This window comes from Halichoerus grypus, chromosome X, assembly GCF_964656455.1.
Source record: "Halichoerus grypus chromosome X, mHalGry1.hap1.1, whole genome shotgun sequence".
Classification (NCBI taxonomy): Eukaryota; Metazoa; Chordata; class Mammalia; order Carnivora; family Phocidae; genus Halichoerus; species Halichoerus grypus.
The window spans coordinates 66,437,345-66,459,748 of NC_135727.1; positions in this window are offsets into that span (position 1 = coordinate 66,437,345).

Sequence of the window (22,404 nt, forward strand, 5' to 3'; positions counted from 1 at the left end):
TCATGGGTGTTCAGAGTGGGTCAGGAGATATCCAGCTCAATTCAGGGGACCAGATAGAATAGGGTCCCCTACTCCTCTGCCATTTTTTTATCTCCCTATTTCATTGATTTCTGCTCTAATCTTTATTATTTCTCTTTGCCTGCTGGGTTTAGGCTTTATTTGCTGTTCTTTCTCTAGGTCCTTTAGGTGTAAAGTTAGCTTGTGCATTTGGAATTTTTCTAATTTTTTGAGAGAGCCTTGGATGGCTGTGTACTTCCCTCCAAGGACTGCCTTTGCCGTATCCCATAGGTTTTGAACTGATGTGTTTTCATTTTCATTGGTTTGCATGAATTGTTTAAGTTCTTCTTTAATTACCTAGTTGACCCATTCATTCTTTAGCAGGATGCTCTTTAACCTCCAAGTGCTTGAGTTCCTTCCAAATTTCTTCTTGTGGTTGAGTTCCAGTTTCAAAACACTGTGGTCTGAAAATACACAGGGAATAATCTCAATCTTTTGGTATCAGTTGAGACCTGATTTGTGACCCAGTATGTGATCTTTCTGGAGAATATTCCATGTGCACTTGAGAAGAATGAGTATTCTGTTGTTTTAGGATGGAATGTTCTGTATATATCTATGAAGTCCATGTGGTCTAATGTGTCTTTCAAAGCTCTTGTTTCTTTGTTGATCTTCTGCTTGGATGATCTGTCCAATGCTGAGTGTGGAGTGTTGACTTCCCCTACTATTTATGTATTATTATTAATATGTTTCTTTATTTTGGTTATTAATTGGTTTATATAATTTGCTGCTCCCATGTTGGGGACATAGATATTTACAATTGTTAGATCTTCTTGTTGGATAGCCCATTAAGTATTATATTGTGTCCGTGTACATCTCTTTTCACAGTCTTTGGTTTATAATCTAATTTGTTAGATATGAGGATTGCTATCCCAGCTTTCTTTTGAGGTCCATTAGAGTGGTAGATGGTTCTCCATCCCCTCACTTTCAATCTGGAGGTGTCCTAGGTATATAATGAGTCTCTTGTAGACGGCATATGGATGGGCCATGCTTTTTTATCCAATCTGAAACCCTGTGTCTTTTGATGGAAGTCTTCAGCCTATTTTCATTCAGAGTTACTACTGAAAGAGATGAATGTATTGCCATTGTATTGCCTGTAATGTCCCTGTTTCTGCAGATTGTCTCTGTTTCCTTCTGGTCTATGTGACTCTTGGCTCTCTCTTCGCTTTCAGAATCCCCCTTTATATTTCTTGCAGGGCTGGCTTGGTGGTCACATATTCTTTCAGTTTCTGTCTGTTTTGGAAGCTCTTTATCTTTCTTTCCATTCTGAATGACAGCCTTGCTGGATAAAGTATTTTTGGCTGCATGTTCTTCTCATTTAGTACCGTGAATATATCTTGCTAGCCCTTTCTTGTTTGCTAAGTTTCTGTGGATAGGTCTGATCTTATTCTGATATTCTTCCCTCTGTATGTAAAGAACCTCCTCTCCCTAGCTACTCTCAGGATAGTTTCTTGGGTTGTATGATTTGCAAGCTTCACTATTATATGTCTGGGTGTTGATCTATTTTTACTGATTTTAGGAGGGGTCCTCTCTGCTTCTTGGATATGAATGATTGTTTCCTTCCCTAGGTTAGGGAAGTTCTCAGCTGTGATTTGCTCAAATATACCTTCTAGCCCTCTCTTTCTCTCCACCCCCTTGGGGATCCCAATAATTCTGACATTGGAACATTTCATGACATCATTAATCTCTCCAAGCCTTTTTTCATGGGCTACTAGCTGCCTATCTGTTTTCCTCAACTTCCTTCCTTTCCATCAGCTTATCTTCTAGATCTGCCTCATTTACCTTGGCTGATAGAACATCCAGTTTAGAGTGCATCTCATTCATAGCATTTTTACCTTTGGCCCGATTAGATCTCATTTCTGCCCTTAGAGATTCTATATTGTCACTTATGCTTTTTTCAAGCCTAGCTATTGACTTTATGATTGTTATCCTGAATTCTATATCTGACATCTTACTTATATCCATATTGATCAGCTCTGTGGCAGGCAACCCTGTCCCTGGTTATTTTGTTTGAGTTCCTCCTTCTTGTCATTCTGTACAGAGAATGATGGGTGGACAAATGAACAAAGTCCAAAATATCAAACATGACCCAAGCAAGATGAACCCTAGAAAAATCTGGAGTGGTCAGAAGCACCACAGAAAAACAAAGCCATATATACAATGGAATATTACTCAGCCATCAGAAAGGATGAATACCCAATTTTTACATCAACATGGATGGGACTGAAGGAGATTATGCTAAGTGAAATAAGTCAAGCAGAGAAAGTCAATTATCATATGGTTTCACTTATTTGTGGAACATAAGGAATAGCATGGAGGACACTAGGAGAAGGAAGGGAAAAATGGGGGGGGGGAATTGGATAGAGAGATGAACCATGGAGACTATGGACTCTGAGAAACAAACAGGGTTTTAGAGGGGAGGGGGGAGGAGGGATTGGTTAGCCCGGTGATGGGTACTAAGGAGGGCACGTACTGCATGGAGCACTGGGTGCTATATGAAAACAATGGATCGTGGATCACCACATCAAAAACTAATGATGTATTGTATGGTGACTAACATAACATAATAAAATTTAAAAAAAAAGAAAAAGAAAAACAAAGCCAAAATGAAACACAGGAATAAAATTTAACAAAAGAAGTGGCAGGGGAAGAGGGACTATGATCTTGCAGTGTGTACATAGCAGGGTGTTTCACTTGTTCCTGGGCAAATTTTGGTGTGTGTGTTAAAAGACACTACATCTCAGAATTGCAAGGAAAGTAAAACCTATATATATATATATATATATATATATATATATATATAAAGATAACATTGAATAGAATGAAAAAGACTAAAATGAAGCATATATGTATAAAAAATACAGGTGTGAAAAAATACCAGTTAAAAAGCAACTATGAAATATAAGTTGGTATAATAAACCTTTAATTGAAATGAGAAAAAGTTAAAAAGAAAAAAAAAGAAAAAGCATAAGAAAAAGGAAAAAAAATGAGAATTTTATCTGGAAAATAAACAAGTCATGAGGCAACACCTGGAGCTCAATATACTATTTTCCCCTTGCGTTGGAATTTTACAGTCTTATGGGATCCATAGTGTTGTCATCCACCTGTTCTTCTAAACTGTCTTCTGGGGGAGAGGCATGCCACGCCATTTTTCAGGTATCCCTGCCTGTGTGGAGTTGTCCCACCCCCTGCCAAGGGGATGGGCTCAGTGGAAACTGGTCCTCTGTGTGGCTTTTTTTCCCTGGAGGCTTTCTGCACCTCTTCAGAGGATTAGAACAAAAATGGCCGCACCCAAACCTCTGGCCTGTAGTAGAAAGATTGCAGTCTGCCCTCCTTAATAAACCCTCCAGGATAAACAGTCTCCACTTCTGTATGCACTGAAAACTGCAGCCTCCTCTGGTGCACGCCCACTGCAACTCTCTCACAGGTAGCCCCAGGTCCCTGGGAGTGTCACTGTCCTTTTGTGACTCTAAAAATTTGAGTGGCCTTGGGCTCGTACTGTGCACCCGAAGCTCCTGGATCATGTCTGGGTACTGCTCTAATGTCTTTGCTGGGCTGCTACTGTCCTGAAAGCTTTTGCCCAATTGGTCGCAGGTTCCAGACTTTTTCAGGATGCTCAGGAAAGGAGCGATTATTGACCAGCCCATCTCATGGTTTATGGTGATCTGAGTTGAGAGTCCCCTCCTGGGCTTGCTGACCCTAACCTGCTTCACAGCTCCACTGCTCAGGCACCCCTCCAGTTCAGGCACCGTCATTCCCTCTGTGACTCCTCAGATTCCAAGACCACAATGCCCTACCTAGAATTCTGCCTTTTCATTTGCAGAGCCCTTTTCAGAGAGGGATATCTCTCACTAGAGCAGATTTCTAAGGTTTCTGATTTTGTGCTCCGGTGTTATATCACTTTCCAGGAGCCAACTTATGGATGCTCCCTCCCCCTTCTGTTTATCTTCCAATATCTCCTGGAAGATTCATGACTCTTCATGTCCTATCTTGCAGAAAGCAGTCGCTTTTCTGCTTGTAGGGATCCAGATATATGTTCTTACATCTCAGGCTGATTTCATGGGTGTTCAAAATGGTTTGATAGATATCAAGCTAAAGTCAGGGCATCAGTTGAAATGGGGTCCCCTACTCCTCTGACATCCTGCCTCCCTCCAAATCTCTGCTTTTATATAGGTTTATTACTCTCCTTTTCTTTGTTAATGTCACTAATTATATTTTCTTCTTAGTATAGATTTATATTCACTGTTTTATGCATTTGTCTTCTAAATGATATAGAAACAAAAAGGACATAGTAAAATGTAATAATATTAGTGTATATATTAACCTGTGTATTTATTTTTGCCAAGATTCTTTATACAGTCGATCTTTGAAAAACACAGGAGTTGGGCCACCAAGTGCCATGCAGTTGAAAATCTGCTATAACTTTTGACTTCCCCAAAACTTAACTATTAGTAGTTTATTGTAGACTGGAAGCCTTACCAATAATATAAACAAGTCAATTAACATATTTTGTATCTTATTTGTATTACATATTGCATTAGTACAATGAAGTAAGCTAACAAAAAATGTTATTAAGAAAATCATAAGGAAGAGAAAATACATTTATAGTACTGTATGTAGATTTATTGAAAATAGTCCATGTATAGGCAGCTGAGACAGAGGTGGCAGGCATCAGGAATGGCTGCAGGATGGTGATGTTCCACAGCCTGGTGGCCTTGGCTCAGCAGCAGCAGCTGCCTAAAAGGCCCACGAGAGGTACAGTACTGCTGCCCTGTATGCCTGGGGGTGTACCACCAGCCTGTGGCCATTGGCAGCTATGTACACATATAAATGTGCCAGTCTCTGGGAGGCCATGGAGCTAGGGCACTGCCATAGGAAGTGGTCTACTCCTGGCCTGGGAGGAGCCTGAAGCCAGAGGACTTAGGGGTTGGGGGAACCATGGTGCAGTGTGGAGTTATTCTTAGAAAATATATTGTAAACCCCAGAGGGTGATTGTGGAAGCTGCTGAAATGTCAGCAGTATTCCTGTTCTCAGGCTATTGAACACAATGGCCTGGTACAAACAGGATCCCATGATCTCCTGGGTTATTCCTAGAAAGTGTATTGTAAGTCCTAAGGGATGACTGTTGAAGCAGCTGAAATGTCAGCAGCATTCTTGTTCTCAGGCCATTGAATGCAATAGCCTGGAAGGAGCAGAATCCCATGATCCCCAGGGGCAAGGCATAGGTTAGGAGCTATGAAAGAATGTAACCCTCAGTTCCCCCTTTCTGCACCTGGCAATTGCTAGCCCAAACATCATGCTCCCCCCTTATCCCATGACTACCTCCATGTGTGCTTATGTGTAGGGGAGAATGCAGGCCTGCTTTATGGCTTCAAGATATTTGCCATCCCCTAGTACTCCTTTCCCACACTTTGAGGCATCTGTCCTTGCTTTTCTGATTAAAAAAAAACAAAACAAGTGGCCTTGCATGGCCACTCAGATTGGTGTCTGAGAACTTTACTTCAGTGCATGACAACAGTGCAGGGTTCCCTGTGCAGTACCATTCCTGCCCTCTAGGTCTGTTCCTCTGCTTCAGCCCAACCTCTTGTTTGCCACCCCTGGGTGCTCAACCTGACCACTTTGTTGGCACACAGGGAGACCTGCAGCCCTGCCCAAGCCTAGGGCCACTTGGGGCTTCTGATGGCTTCAGCAGGCCTCCCTGGGTACTCAGAGGGCAGCAGGTGTGACCTCTGCACCAGTTGTTTTTAATTTGGTTTCATGGAGTCTGGGGTGGATATTTGTAAATACATGCCTTGCAGCTTTTGTTGTCAACTCTCTCTTTTTTTATTATTATTATGTTCAGTTAGCCACTGTATAGTACATCATTAGTTTTTGATGTAGTGTTCAATGATTCATTAGTTACATATAACACCCAGTGCTCATCACAACATGTGCCCTCCTTAATACCCATCACCATATTACCCCCTCTCCTCTGAAACCCTCATTTTGTTTCCCGGGGTCCATAGTGTCTCATGGTTCATCTCCCTCTCTGATTTCTCCCCCTTCAGATTTCCCTCCCTTCCCCTATGGTCCTCCATGCTATTGCTTAAAAACAATCCCGAGTATAAATGAACCTGCACAGTTGAAACCTGTAGTGTTCAAGGGCCAAGTGTACCTTCAAATGACTTCAATTTACTGCTTAGTGACATTTAATTTCACTTTAAATAACTCCCTGTAGCAGTTCTTGTAGGGCAGGTTTCCTAGCAATGAACTTTCTCAGCTTCTCCTATCTGAGAATGTCTTCATTTCTCTTATTTTTTAAAGGATAGCTTTGTTGGATATCAAATATCTGGTTGGCAGGTTTCTTTTTCTTTCAGCACTTTAAATGTCACCTCACCTTCTTCTATTATCCATGGTTTCTGTTAAGAAATTAGTGCTAATATTGTTGACTATGCCTTGTATATGATGGATTACTTCTGTCTTGCTGCTTTCAAGATTCTTTGTCTTCCAACATTTTGATTATAATGTGTCTCAGTATGGGCCTTTTTTTTGTATTACTGGGAGTTCATTGAGCTTTATATATGTGTAGATCTTGTCTTCTATCAACTTTGGGAAGTTTTTAGTCATTATTTCTTCAAATATTCTCTCCTTCCCTTTCCTCTCCTTCTGGGACTCCCATTATCACATTGTATGTTGGTACACTTGATGGTCTTCCACAGTTCACTTAGGCTTTGGTCATTTTCCTTTATTCTTTTTTCATTACAGATTCTCATATGGAGTATTTTCAATTGTCCTGTCTTCCTGTCTGCTGTTTTTTTTCTGCTTGCTCAAATATGTTGTTGAAATCCTCTAGTGAATTTTTCCTTTCACTTATTGTAGTTTTCAGCTCCAGAATTTCTATTTGAGTTCCTATTTATTATTTCTATCTCTTTGTTGATATTCTCTATTTTTGGGATATCATTCTCCTGGTTTCCTTTAGTTCTTTTTCTATGGTTTCTTTAGGCTCCTTGAGCATTCTTAAGACAGTTGGTTTAAAATCCTTCAGTAGTAAGTACAATGTGTGGGCTTCATCAGGGATAGTTTGTCAGTTTATTTATTTATTTTCCTATTAATGGGACATACTTTCTTATTCCTTTGCATGCCTCTTTTATTTTTGTTTGGTTAAAAGTGGATATTTTGAATATTATAATGTTGTGACTGTGGAAATCAGATTCCCTCTGCAGTTGTTATTATTGTTCCTTATGGTGGGTCTTATGTGTTTAGTGACTATTTTTTAAACTAATTTTAAAAGATCATATGCTTTGTTTTGTATGGTCTTTGATGTCTCTATTTCTGTAGGTGGTGGTCAGATAGTGATTTGACTGTGATTTTTATAGACTCCTAAATTAAAAAATAAAAAAAACTATTTTAGTCTTTGTATATTGGTTTTGTCTTGGGGCACCCTTTTAAGACTAAGCCAGTCTGCTTACTGCTCTGCTTGAGCCTTCACTTTCTGCTTGCTCTGAACCTAAAGATCAGCCAGAGGTGAAAGCTAAGGGTCCTCTCACATCTTATCTGAACATTTGTACTATCCTCGGAAAGCTCTTAGATTCCTTGTTAATATGAAGAAATTTTGTTGCTTGCTGTTCTTATTTCTCTTTGTCTTTCAGCTTAGATAATTCCTATTAATTTCAACTTCAGTAACACATTTTTCTCCTGTGCTCAATCTCTTGGTATGTCCATTTAGTTAATCCTTTATTAGTTTCTTTAATTAATAGACTTTACATTTTAGAGCAAATTTAGGTTTATAGAACATAAGATCTTTTTCACAATCCTTATTTCCCAAAGTAACTTCAGCTTTTCCTGCCAGGCTTTCATCATGTACTTTTTTTGCCTCCATTTGCAGAAGCTTCTTCATTTGCCTTTCTATCCTTTCAAGGAATGCCCTCCACATGGCCACTTTCCTGCCCTGAAAGAGTAATTACATAAAACAAAATCAAGTGCTTTTGTGGCATTTCTTTAAGGAACCCCTAAAGAGGTTAAAATTAACAAACATAATTCTTTTTTTATTGTTATTTTACTTCTAGTGTAGTTACAAGTGTTATATTAGTTTCAGGTGTTAAATATAGTGATTCATCAATTCCATAAATTGCTCAGAACTCATCAAGATAAAGGTGCTCTTAATACCCTTCACCTATTTCACCCATACCTCCACCTGCTTCCCCTCTGGTAACCATCTGTTTGTTCTCTGTAATTAAGAGTCTGGTTTTTCGTTGTTGTTGTTGTTCTTGGTTTGTCTCTTTTTTCCCCTTTGTTCATTTGTTTTGTTTCTTAAACTCCACATATGAGTGTAATCATATGGTATTTGTCTTTCTCTGACTGGCTTATTTCACTTGGCATTATACTCTCTTGCTCCATCCATGTTGTTGCAAATGGCAGGATTTCATTTTTTTTAAAGATTTTATTTATTTATTTGAGAAAGAGAGTGAAAGAGAGAGAAAGCACAAGAGGGGGGAGCAGGAGAGGGAGAAGCAGACTCCCTGCTGAGCAGGGAGCCCGATGCAGGACTCGATCCCAGGACTCCAGGATCATGACCTGAGCCAAAGGCAGTCGCTTAACCAACTGAGCCACCCAGGCACCCAGGATTTCATATTTTTTATGGCTGAATAATATTCCATTACATAATAAAATATACAAACATGTATATACATAAACAAACATATAATATACAAACATATATATACATATATACATATACACATATATACATAATATAGAAACATGTATACATATGTGTATACATACACAAACATATATATACATTTGTATATGTATATACATATACATATACAAACACATATATACATTATATATATATATATATATTATATATATAATATATACATCTTTATCCATTCATCTAACAACAGACACTTGGGCTGTTTCCATCTTGGCTATTATAAATAATGCTACTATAAACATAGGGGTGCATATATCCTTTTAGAATTAGTGTTTTCATATTCTTTGGGTAAATACCCAGTAGTGCAATTACTGGATATATGGTAATTCTATCTTTAATTTTTAAAGAAACCTCCATACTGTTTTCCAGAGTGGCTGCACTAGTTTTCATTCCTACCAACATTGCATGAGAGCTCCTTTTTCTCCACATCCTCACCAACACTTGTTGTTCTTGTCTCTTGTTTTTGATCTTAGCCATTCTGACAGGTGTGAAGTGATATGTCATTGTGCTTTTGGTTTGCATTTCCCTGATGGTGAGTGATGTTAAGCATCTTCTCATGTGTTTATTTGCCATTTGTATGTCTTTTTTTGAGAAATGTCTCTTCATGTATTCTGCCCATTTTTAAACTGAATTGTGTGTGTGTGTTATTTTATAAGTACTTTGTATATTTTAGATACTAACTCTTTATCAGATAAGTCATTTGCAAATATCTTTTCCCATTCAGTAGGTTGTTTTCTAGTTTTGTTGGTTGTTTCCTTTGCTGTCCAGAAAAGCAGAAGCTTTTTATTTTGATGTAGTCCCAATAGTTTATTTTTGCATTTGTTTCCCTTGCCTCAGGAGACATATCTAGGAAGATGTTGCTATGGTAGATATCAGAGAAATGTACTTGCGCTCTCTTCTAGGATTTTTATGGTTTTAGATCCCACATTTAAGTCCTTAATTCATTTTGAGTTTATTTTGTGTATGGTGTAAGAAAGTGGTCCAGTTTCATTCTTTTGCATGTTGCTATCCAGTTTTCCTAACACCAGTTGTTGAGGAGACTGTCTTTTTTTTTTCCCAATCAGATATTCTTTCCTGCTTTGTTGAAGATTCATTGGCCATATAATCATGGGTTTATTTCTGAGCTCTCTATTCTGTTCTATTGATCTATGTGTCTATTTTTGTGCCAGTATCATATTATTTTGATTACTACAACTCTGTAATAGAACTTGAAGCCTGGGACTGTGATACCTCTAGCTTTGTTTTTCTTTTTCAAGACTGCTTTGTCTATTCAGGGTCTTTTGTGGTCCCATACAAATTTTAGGATTGTTTTTTCTATTTCTGTGAAAAATGCTGTTGATATTTTTATAGGAATTGCATTAAATCTGTAGATTGCTTTGGGTAGTAGTATGGATATTTTAACAGCATTTGTTCCTCCAATCCATGATCATGGAATGTCTTTCCATTTGTTTGTGTTGTCTTCAATTTCTTTCATCAATGTCTTATAGTTTTCAGAATACAGGTCTTTCACCTCCTTGTTTAAGTTTCTTCCTGGGTATTTTATTATTTTGGGGGCAGTTGTAAATGCGATTGTTTTGTTCATTTCTCTTTCTGCTGCTTCATTATTAGCATAAAGAAATACAGTAGATTTCTGTACATTGAATTGATAAAACACAATTTTTTATGAACAAGTTCCACTCTGTCCTTCCAGAAACCAGGTGTTTACACCTGAATGCAGACTGGTATCTTCAATATAGCCACTGCACTGGGAAGAGAGGTTGGGCAAATTTAAGTTAAAGTGCCTCAAAATTCTCTTACCTTGTTCCAATCACCTTTTCCTTGATTCAGCATTCACTTGTTTGCTATAAGCCTTTGATTATTTTCTAGAGTTCTGACAAAATTGGTGCTTACAGTTTCTGATCATTTTTGTTTGTTTGTTTCTGTGGAAGAATGGGAACTTGGAACTCCCTACTCAGCCATTTTCACTAATGTCATCTCTTCTGATGCATTTTTACTAAGAGGCCATCCAAGGCCCTCATATACAATTATTTCTTTTCTTTTTTAATTATTATTTATTTTCATAACATTATTCCCACCACTTCTATCTAAGCAGTGTATACTTCAGCAAAAGTGTATTTTTTAAAAAGATTTTATTTATTCATTTTGAGAGAGTGTGTGTGTGAGAGAGAGTATGAGCAGAGGGGAGGGGCAGAGGGAGAAGCACACTCCCCGCTGAAGAGGGAGCCCGATATGGGGCTTGATTCCAGGACCCTGAGATCATGACCTGAGCTGAAGGCAGATGCTTCACCGACTGAGCCACCCATGTGTCCCGTCTCATACCCTACTCTAAAGCTACGTCTCTTAGGGCTCCCTTTGGCCCCTTACAGTGGCTTGTCATGTCATGCCCCCTACTCTGCACCTGGACCTCTGTCCTACTGAGGCACATCCACTCAGAGCTAGAGAGGAGAGGAAAAATCAATGAGAGGGGACAGGTTAAGCAGACACTTAACTAACTGAGCCACCCGGGTGCCCAACCAAACTGTATTTACTGCTTTATCCATATACCTTATGCTATCCTGTCTTAGTGACTTGCTTCATGTTGTTTCTTTTGTTTAGAATCTATAGTCAAGGGAGTCTATGTATGAATGGAAGAGTGTCAAAGGGTCCATGAACATATACAAATTATCTGCAAAACTTTTTGAGTCTGGAAATATGTGATTTTTTTTTTTTTTCTGTAGGAGAGGGTCCTTAGGTTCTCAAAAGAGTTTGACTAAAAAACAACAAGAGATAATAATTACTGGCTCGGGCAATTCTTCAGCTTTATTTTCCCCTTTTAAGTAAACAAGCCCTACCCATTCTTTAGGCCCAGCTTAAATGTCACTTTCCTTATGATACTTCCCACTTCTTTTTAAATAATCTTTTCTTTGGCTTACTTCTCAAGACTCATTTTATCTTTAAGCTCTTAAGGTACTTTTCTTTTTGTTTTATTTAAATTCAATTAGCTAAAGTATAGTATATCATTAATTTTTGACATAATGTTCAATGATTCATTAGTTGTGTATAATACCCAGTGCTCATCACATCACGTGCCCTCCTTAATGCCCATCACCCAGTTACCCCATCCCCCCCCACCTCCCTTTCCACAACCCTCAGTTTGTTTCCTGGAGTCAAGAGTCTCATATGGTTTGTCTCCCTCTCTGATTTCTTCCCATTCAGTTTTCCCTCCCTTCCCCTATTGTCCTCCACACTATTCCTTATGTTCCACATATGAGTGAAACCATATGATAATTGTCTTTCTCTGATTGACTTATTTCACATAGCATAATCCCCTCCACTTTCATCCATGTCTATGCAAATGGTAGGTATTCATTCTTTCTGATGGCTAATATTCCATTGTATATATGAACCACATCTTTATCCATTCATCTGATGAAGGACATCTCGGCTCCTTCCACAGTTTGGCTATTGTGAACATTGCTGCTGTGAACACTGGGGTGCATGTGCCCATTCTTTTCACTACATCTGTATCTTTGGGGTAAATACCCAGTAGTGCAATCGCTGGGTTGTAGAGTAGTCCTATTTTTAATGTCTTGAGGAACCTCCATACTGTTTTCCAGAGTGGCTGTACCAGCTTGCATTCCCCCCACCAGTATAGGAGGTTCCCCTTTCTCCACATCCTTGCCAACATTTGTTTTTCCCTGTCTTGTTAATTTTAGCCATTCTAACTAGTATAAGATGGTATCTCATTGTAGTTATGATTTGTATTTCCCTGATGGCAAGTGATGTGGAGCATTTTTTAATGTGTCTGTTTGCCATTTAGATGTCTTCTTTGGAGAAGTGTCTGTTCATGTCTTCTGCCCATTTCTTGACTGGATTACTTAAGGTACTTTTCATTTTCTATCATGTATTATGGTTATGAATATATTTTTAGAAGAGTTTTAGAGTTGGACATATATGAGTTTGTGTCTTGTTTTTATCACCTGGTAGTTTTGTGGCTTTGTGCAAAACACTGACCTCTCTTAACCTTTACTGGTAAAAAAAAAAAAAGTGATTACATCTATCACATGGTGGTGTTATAAGGATTAAATTAAATATGATAAAATATATTAAACACCATGCTCTTCTTGGCAGATAGTAGATGCACAATAAATGTCAATTCTTATCTCAGTAATGCTTTCATCTGCAGATAAAAGAAAACCTAACTGTTATTTAAACCATAAGGACATTTTTGTTTACTTATCAAGAAATTTGGAGGTGGTGGTTCTAGGGTTTATTCCGTGGCTCAATGATGTCATTAAGGGCTTAAATTATTTCCATCCTGTTCCATCATTTTCAGTACATAGCTTTTTGTCTTCATTCTTATTGCCTCATGGTTGTAAGATAGCTGCTGCAGCTGAAGGTGTGGAATCCTTACATGTATGTGAAAAATGGCCAGATTTTTAAAGTTTTCCCTTCATTGGGCTGGAGGAAGCCCAGCAAAATTTTCTACAGAGCGTTCCAAAAGACCTCCTGGTAATGCAGGTAATGAAGTTTCCCATTGCTCTCTTATCGCTTATTTCTTCTTCTACTATGAGCTTCTGAAGGGCAGAATCCATGTCTTCTTTCTTTCCATAAACCCAGCATGTAGTATAGTACTTGGAATATAGTGGGTGCTTCCTGGATGCTCAATCAATACAAACCAACCTGTTTGTGGTATGTGAATTCTCTATGAGTGGTTATTATTACTCTTGTTAGGAGACTGTTAAACATATGAAGTATATAAAAGTTTGCAGTTCTTAATTCCTGAAGAAGTCTTTCAGAACACTGACCTCTGGGCAGAGAGGAAAACTTCATTGCCATGCTAAGCTATCCATCTTGTGTGTGATTTCCCCACCTTGTTTGGATTTGGCAAAACATCTTTGTTTTGGTTTTGATCAGTGACATTTACATAAATTTGGTACTCTTGGTTGTTCTAAATGATCTATTGATGTATTTGTGGGGGGTTAATCTCCTGGGTCTTGATGAGGTCAGAATTTCCTTTCTCCTGAATGACTCCAAATGTTGGTTACACAACTCATTTGAGCACCAGGTGTGAGAGAGGCAAGGAAGCATGACCTGTTTACCCTCTGGAAAAGAGAACCCATGTATATTACATATGCAATGAGGAAATTGTACTTTTGGGGACAGAGATAGTCAGAGAGCCAGGGAGAACAGCTTTTATTTTTTTCAATCTTTTCAAAGATTAAAAATAAAATCTTCATCAATTTATAAATTTAATTAAAGAATCTCTGCTCCTAGTCACAGTTGGATTACTGCAAAGACTTCCTGCCTTGTCTCCCTACATCAATTCTCCTGCGCTGTAGTCTGTTTTGTGAGATGCAATTTTTCTAAAAATAGCTTTCATCATGGCACTTCCTTCTTAAAAATACTTTCTAGTACATATAGGCTAAACCCCAGAATTCCAGGCCCAGAAATCAGGACTCTGCAGTCTTGTCTCTACCTACCTTTCCAACCTCATTTCTCATGTATTCTCTAGACAAAACAGTCTCTTTACTGGTCCCCAAAGATGTCATTGTATTTTTGCTTCCACTACCCCACTATCCTCTTATTTAAATCCCACTCACTATTCAATTTCAACTTCTACCTCCTCCAGATCATCTTCAGACCATATAAGCTCCCTTGCACTCCTTTAGCACTTATGGCCTTTAGTATTAAATGGTGTTTGGCACACTCTTTCCCATGTATCTGTTTCAGACTCCTAACTTGAGTATAAATTCCTCAAAGGAAAAGTTCATGTTCCTCCTTTTCTATGTTCTCCTCAGCACTCTGGCCTGATCACAAACTTTTCTATATCCTGCTGTATGTTCTTATTCTGTACACATGGTGATTAATAGGAGGGTAAGGTAGCCCAGAAGCGTGTTAGAAGCCAGTCTGGAATTCTACAATATGCCATTAAATCTTTGCATGTATAATTAAGGAGACAGTACTTTTAGTCTAACAATCTTTCTACTATCCTCTTTATTGTCAGCCCTTATCATCATACTAAAGCATTTCTGTGTTGCTACACAGTCTTTATAGTTATTGTTTTTTAATGGTTGCATAATAGCTCATTGAGCTCTTAATACTGCCTTATACCAGTGGTTCTCAAAGTGTGGTCCCCAGATAAGCAACATCAGCATCCCCTGGGAACTTGTTGGAAAAGCAAATTCTCAGACTCACACCAGACTTACTGAATCAATAACTCTGGGGAGGGTGCCCATAAATCTGCATTTATTAAACATTTTTTAAAGTCCTTCACATGATTCTGATGTATACTCAGATTCAGGAATCACTGGGCTTAGTGGAGGATTAAACCCAATAATAATGCCCTTATACCAACTCAAAGCATGTTATAGAAATAGCTCAAAAGAGTCAGAGGACCTATACTCAAATTCCAGCTTCTTCCTATCAGCTGAGAAACTTTGGACCATCCTTTTACCTTTTTGGGTCTCCATTTCTTCTTCTATTAAAAGGGACTAATGGAACTACCTACCTAAAAGGGTCATTGGGTTAGATGAGACAATGTATGTGAATGTTCTTTGTAAATTACATAGTAGACTGTACAAATAATTTATATTTACTTTTCTCAGCTTTAGGCCTAGTACCTCTATGAAGTTAATCCCAACCCAGAGTGACCTTGCCCTTATAGAATAAGAGTGGCTCATACCACATCTTAGAGTCTCCAACACTTCTTCAGAAATCTGAAAGAAATCTAGTTGCTCTGGAAGCAGAAGAAAAAGAAAGACTGGTGTGGGTTGAAAGCAATGTTTCATTCTCTGAAATATCTGTGGTGATAATCATCTTGAGCCTAAACCATTATTCATGTAAGGCTGGTCTTCACTGTTGGGCCAAGCCTTCAGGGAATTTGTTTTATTTTGCTGTTTAGGGAAGAATGAGGAGACAGTTTTATGCGGGCACCTAGGATTGGGAAGAAAACCAGATAGCTCCATGTACTCTAATTTACAGGTAGAAGGGGAAAATTAATTATAGGAGTCTGAGAGGCACTGGGTCACAAAGTACAGGTGTTTCAGAGCTGAAATATTGTGTGGCAATAAGTAGAGTTGTTTTCCCTATAGCTGTGTGTAATAAAATGTGATTTTGGTGCCCTGAGAATTCTAGAGAATCCAGAAATGCTTTGGGAAAAAGAAAGTTTACAGCTTTGGAGCACCTGCAAACAACCTCAACTCACAGTGGGCCCTAGAACAGTGACAGTGGGGAGGTGCTGCTTGCAAATAGCTTTAAGAGCAGTGGGCATTGCTTGTGGGTAGGGACATTTACAAATCTTTATAGGCCCTAGGGTTTGAAGTTTCCACCCATCATCATATCAAATGTAATAAAATACACTCATAATACACATGAAATAAAATTTTTTTGCAATAAAAAAATTAGAAAAGATTTTTTTAAATGTTGCTTTTGAAATTATTTGGCTACAACAAACTCCTTTAATTTACAATTGGCTATGATTTCTGAGTAATCATCATGTATACTTGGGAATTCTTGTGAAGTGAGAAAATATAACCCACAAATTGTTTTCAAATGTAGTGCAACTTTTTATGAATATTAAAAGTAATGATGATTGAAGTTTGCATATACATTAAGCATTTATTTCCACATTGCAGTTTTTTTTTTTTCATATTTCAGAGCCAACAAGGATAAAATGACTCTAATTATGGAATTGGATACCTAAAATGTGTGAGCACTGGTGGTGAACACATGTGAGATATCCCCAAGGACTCCCAGAAATGCGTGGGAGAAGTTTGCAAGGGCCTGAGGTCTTGCATTATGCAGGTATGAACCAGAGTTGATGAAATGTGGGTTATTACTGTCAGGTGACCCCTATTATTACCTGTAAGCAGGTGAGATTTAGAGAAAAGTTATAGACCTAAAAATTGTGACAATGGTTTGGCCTAGGTGTAGGCAGTTACTAATCTTCTCAAAAGGAATCTGGATAGTGAAAAAAAAAAAACCAAAATAAAACAAATAAAAAAAGATTGTGGCCTCTTATTGAGGACTGTGGTAAATTCTTACTCTTTCTCTTGGTCAGATTGGCAGCCTCAGGGGGAATTCTGTGGTAAAGTTTCTCAAACCAGAAACCTGGGAGTCATCCTTGACTCCTTCTTCTTCCCTTAAATCCTATGTCTAATCCCTCATTTAAGTTTTCTGGATTTTACCTCTAAAATATGCTGAACCCATTAACTTTTTTCTACCACCAATACTCTGGTCTAAGATACCATCATTTCTCTCCTGGACTATTGCAACAACTTCCTAAACTGTATCCTTGCTTCCACACTTACTTATCTACTTATATTTGTATATAAATAGATCTTGTATCTACTGTCCATCTTTCACAGAGTATCCACAGTTATCATTTAAAAATGTAAGCCAGGTCATGTTATTTTTGTCTTAAAACCTCCCAGTGGCTTTCCATCTCACTTGGAATAAAGTCCAAAAAGCCCCTATGTAATCTGGCCCCTGCCCATCTCACTAATTTTATGCCCCACCACTCACCTTGGGACTCACTATGCTCCAGCCACACTAGCCTTATCTCAAACCATCAAGCTACTTCCTACCACAGGGCCTTTGCACATGAGGTTCCCTCTGCCTGGACTGGTCAACCTCCCATTTTACCCATGCCTGAATCTTTGTTATACTTTGGGTCTCAGTACAACTGTCATCTCCTTCAGAGTCCTTTAATGTAGTTCCCATATTATTTTCTTGGTACCTTATTTACTTCATAGAATGTATAATTTACAAATATTTTATTCATATGTTGGTTTACTCTTTTTTTTTGGTTAGTCACTGAAGTAAACTCCATAATGAGGACCATGATTTTCTTGTTCACTCTTGATCACATACTAGGTGCTCAATAAATTCTTGTTGAATGAATTAATACAACATATTATACTGAGCTTGTTTACTAATTATTTTCATGTATATGTCTTAGCTCCATCCCATGCATTAGAATAAAATCAGCAAAAACTGACCTAGGCAATGTATGAGATCGTAATAAAGGAAAGGAGACCTTCTGGGAAGCCAATTGCCTTGTAAATGGAGTGGATGACTAGGGTCATCAACCGGCTCAGTGAGTAGCCCACAGAGGGCCTAAGTTTCACCTAATATTTCAGCAGTATTTGAGAAATTAGGCTACAGAGAGGGGAGAAGAATGGAAAATTTTCAGGTGTCAAACGGGGTATCATCTCCATGGGAAAATTTGACATCCATTTATATATCCGTGAGGGGAAATGGAGGCTTACTCACCCCACTTGTTTGTTCAAAAACTCATTCTGTCTTGAGTTTCCAGCTTGAATCTGACTTTGGTTCGGAAGTAGAAAATGAACATGATTATTCTTATTTTTGGAATTGCTTGAGATCCCCATTTCAAAACAAATTAATGATCTCATATCTCCTTCTCCTTGTAGAAACTTAAAGCCACAGTGTATTTGAGCTAGTGGGGCAATTTGGAGAACCTAGTACACCTTCTTTCATGTTATTGATGAAGAAACTGAGATCCAGGGGAGAGAAGTGATTTGGACAAAACCAAATCTGCTGACCCCTAAGCCAGTTTTCTTTCTATTATCTCTCAACCTACATTATAAGTGCTTAAAGCAAAGTGATAGTCTCTACATTTTGTTTATTTCCCCTAATGCCCAGCAGTGTGTTAGATACACAGTAGATCCTTATGTATTTGTTTGGTACCATGATGTATGCCGTGGTTTGTTGACACAAAATGAAGAAATCTTTTTAAAAAATTTAAAGAGAAAGGAAAAGAGTTTTATTTGAGCCTAAGTTGGGATAGCTGCCCAAGATACACAATCTTCACAAAGAAGACAGTGCTCTTGGGAAGGAACATTTGGTGCAGGGTTATATGTTTTTTTTACATAAAGAGTTACAAATCATCATGATGAAGGACATTCCAGAAAGTTACAGATTTTGTTATGTTTTTAGTAGGTGCAAACCTCTATGACTTTAATCTTATGGGAACCAAGGAAGGCTTTTCTGTTTTCCTTATGTTCATGTTTGGAATGTTCCTTTTTTATTTAACAAAATGAAGCAGACGTACAATGGGTGCTCAGGGTAGAAATGGAGGCCATGTTCTGAGGTTTGACTGAGTCACTCTGACCTTGGTAAATGTTAAAGTGTAGCTTTCCTGAGAACCCAGGACCTGGGCCTATGAACATTAAAAGTTGAAAATTTTTCTTTATTATTTCCCCCTTTTGATCAATAATCTTTCCTCAGAAAGCATTGATGATAAACCTTGTGTTTTTATGTTCCTTGGTGACAGAGTGACTGGCTTGTCTGCCCTGGGTCCATCAAGTCCCTTGTTACTAGGTTTGAATATATATATATTGGGGAGCAAACACAGTACATGTTCTTGGACTAGATTGTCTAGCTTTACATTTTATATGACATTTATAACAAAGATATATGGATATTAAGGAATTCCAATAAGTATAATTTGAAGGAACCAAAGCAACACTGAAATAAAACAGACAGGAGAAAAAAATCCAAAGAATCCTTTACATACATCTTGATAAAAGGGTACAGAAATTTATGATTATTCATAAGAAAAGATGGAACATGCACACTGAGCAAACATATGCAGCATATAGTCCCTTGTTTACTTCAGGGTGGAGACTTAACATCAGAACAAGGCAAAATTCAGCTCCTGATGTCAGCAAGTTAACTTAGCACAGGAGAAGTAGCTATAGGCATGCTCCAAGAGCAAGTATAACCTGGTTGGGCCTTAGGCTTATTGTCTTGGGTAAGGAATGCAGGGCCTTGCTAGGCTGGAACCATATTAGTTGACCTTGAGTCCAGGCTTTTACAGACAGAGCTAGTAAGTTTGTTAGTGGGGTCTGAAAAGACATAATAGCTGATTAGGGAGAAACAGTTCTCTGAAAAACAAGCTTTAACCTTTCTGCTAGTTTCAATCTCATTAACCCGATGGGGCACAATTTCAATACCCCCACTCCATGGAGTTATGATCATTCCTCAATCTTAAAGAATTGGGATGATGACTGTTCTGGCTACTTCCCTATCTGCTCAGGTGAGGTTAGTTTTGGGTAAAGAGTAGTTTTTGTAAATCTTGGCTGTAACATGCCTATGTGCAGGGCTAAGCAGAAGTTTTTAACCTATAGGTCATAGCAGCAAGGGAAACAGAAGCAACAGGGAGTCAGACATGTTAAGTTTTTTCCTGTTATAATTTATCATTGTCAATCCTTTACTACATTTCTATGGAACATGGGTGGAGGTCCATCTTCTGTAACTACTTCAAGCTGAATTAGGGTGCAGTAGGGGCTTTGGAATGGAAGGATTTGACATTTCAAAGGTAGTTCCTTATCTGAGAACTTGGATATTTTTTCTGCAGAGTTTGACACTATTTGTTATTAGTTTTATCCCCAAGTATATGCCAAGGAATAGTAATAGTATAGTCAAACCCAATTTTATCATTTCCTTTAAAATTGATCTGATATTGATGGGTATCCAAGAGGATAGATCAGTAAACTAGTCTCAGCCACCTGGAAAAGGGGGTATGGTGGTCAAGGGCTTCTTGTAGTCAAGTAGCTTATTGCTTGATTTTATTTATATTTAATCTTATTTCCCAGGAGAAGTTAATATAGGTGCTGCAAGTGATGTTAGCCATCATATAGAGTCTGCCTTGTGCAGCAAGCAATCAGGTAATTAATATGAGGCATTTCTATGAAAACAAAAGAACACAGGTTAATGGTTGGAGCAAATTATAAACCTGGTGTCTGAGTCCCGAGTGCCACCACTGACAAGATTTCTAGATGTCAGTTTCAAAGCAGCCTCAGATGGGGTGGGAGCAGGCAGCAGCACTCTGATGGATTTTTCCAGTTTGTGGTTCAAATGTTTTTGGTAATCCTTTTGAGTGACCCACAGAGCAACAGGCATGAAAATTGTCTATACATGAGCTATTGTGACAATTTCTCTGAAGTTTATTTCAAGCTGTCCAGCTTCATTTTGTAGGGCTTCAGTACAAAAAGTTTTAGTTCTTAATGATTTTAAGGTAAGAGAATGGGAGAAAATTGGAAACCTTAGTTGAAAGAGTCATAGTTAGATATTTGAGGAAACCAGAGAAATTCAGTATCCAGCCCAATTTTATAGGCAAGCAACAAACACTCAAAGATAATTAATCAGAACCAGAATCTAACATCCACAAAAGTGTGTTATTGAAATATAATCTTTCTCTCTAAAATCTCCTTCATTCCTGTCAAAGATACACAAATTAAGACAAATTTGTTTGTTAAATACCTCCAGTTTTAATAATCTTGGCCTAATTATTTACATAAGCACAGCAAGAATAGTGATTGACCATATAGATTTTTCTAAATCTGCATTGCTAGAATTTTTCATAAGGAATTTCAGATTGAGCCTTTAACAGCTTCTTTAAGGCCAGAAGCCAAGACAAATATTTGCCATTAGACTTGCCTGTAATACCTGTAGATTTGAGTGAATTCCTCTCCTCTCAATGTCCCCCAAACATCTTGGGCTTCTTGTATTTGCCAGGAAGTGACATTCTTTACTCACCTGGTGGGGCTACAGGGAACTCTTTAAGCAAAGTATCAGGCCAATATTTCCAAAGGACTCTATTGGCTCCATAAAGTCAACTTTTAATTCCATAAAGCTGTCTGGTCATAGCTGAGTCTATGCATGTCTCCCTCAAATATGACATTCCAGTCAAAGCCTTGGTAATATAACCAATGTTTCCAAAGGTATCCCGTTACAAGGAGAACAGATTATTATTGAACTTATACAAATAATTATAATTGCCATGAAAGAAAGAATACTCAATGAGAATTTCTGAGTTCTGGAGGGTTCAGGTAGGGAGGAAAGGTAAATGTTTCAATTTAATCATTAAATTATTTTAGGATTATTATTTAGGATATTTTTTTAGAGGGATATTTTATCAAGAGAAAAAGTTTCCTTAAATCTAGAAGAGCAAACATTAGAGAACCAGTAATATTTCAAACAAGAGTCATAAAAAAACTATAGTCATCTTTCTTAATTCATTTAGTCCCATGTTATTAATCCTTGTTCTATTTGAATGCAGCTTTTCCATTAGTTCTGGAAATTCTTAGCTTAGTTTTATGATCTTAAGGATATCAGGAGACAATATTTGTCAAGAGTACACTTGATAAAACTTCTTGAAGCTGAGACATATTTTGCAAGAGCATCAGAACAATAACTGTAAATGACAAAAGACTCAAAAATGGACATGGTTAAACATCTGATGAGGGTTCATCATAATGCAGTTGACAAGAATATTTGGTTATTTTTGTGACACATAACATTTTAATAATTAGAATTTTAAGTGATGACATTATACCAGGATATATTAACATTTTAGGAATTTTATATGATTTCTGGAACAGTTATAGCATTTACCACATAATATAACCTGAAAAGGTTTATTTGTTTGACATGCTTCCCATGTAATTTAATGTACCAAATAAATAAGCCTAATTAGTCAAAAAGACTTTATTCTAAATTTTTCTGGAAGTCTGTTTTCTGGGAAGTCTTAAAAAATATCAGAAAGTGAGGCAGTTGGTTTTGAGGTATGAAGCGGAGAGCCATGATTCTGCGGGCAGATATCGGAGGATAAACGGCAGCAAGAGGGTGCCTGGACGTGGGGA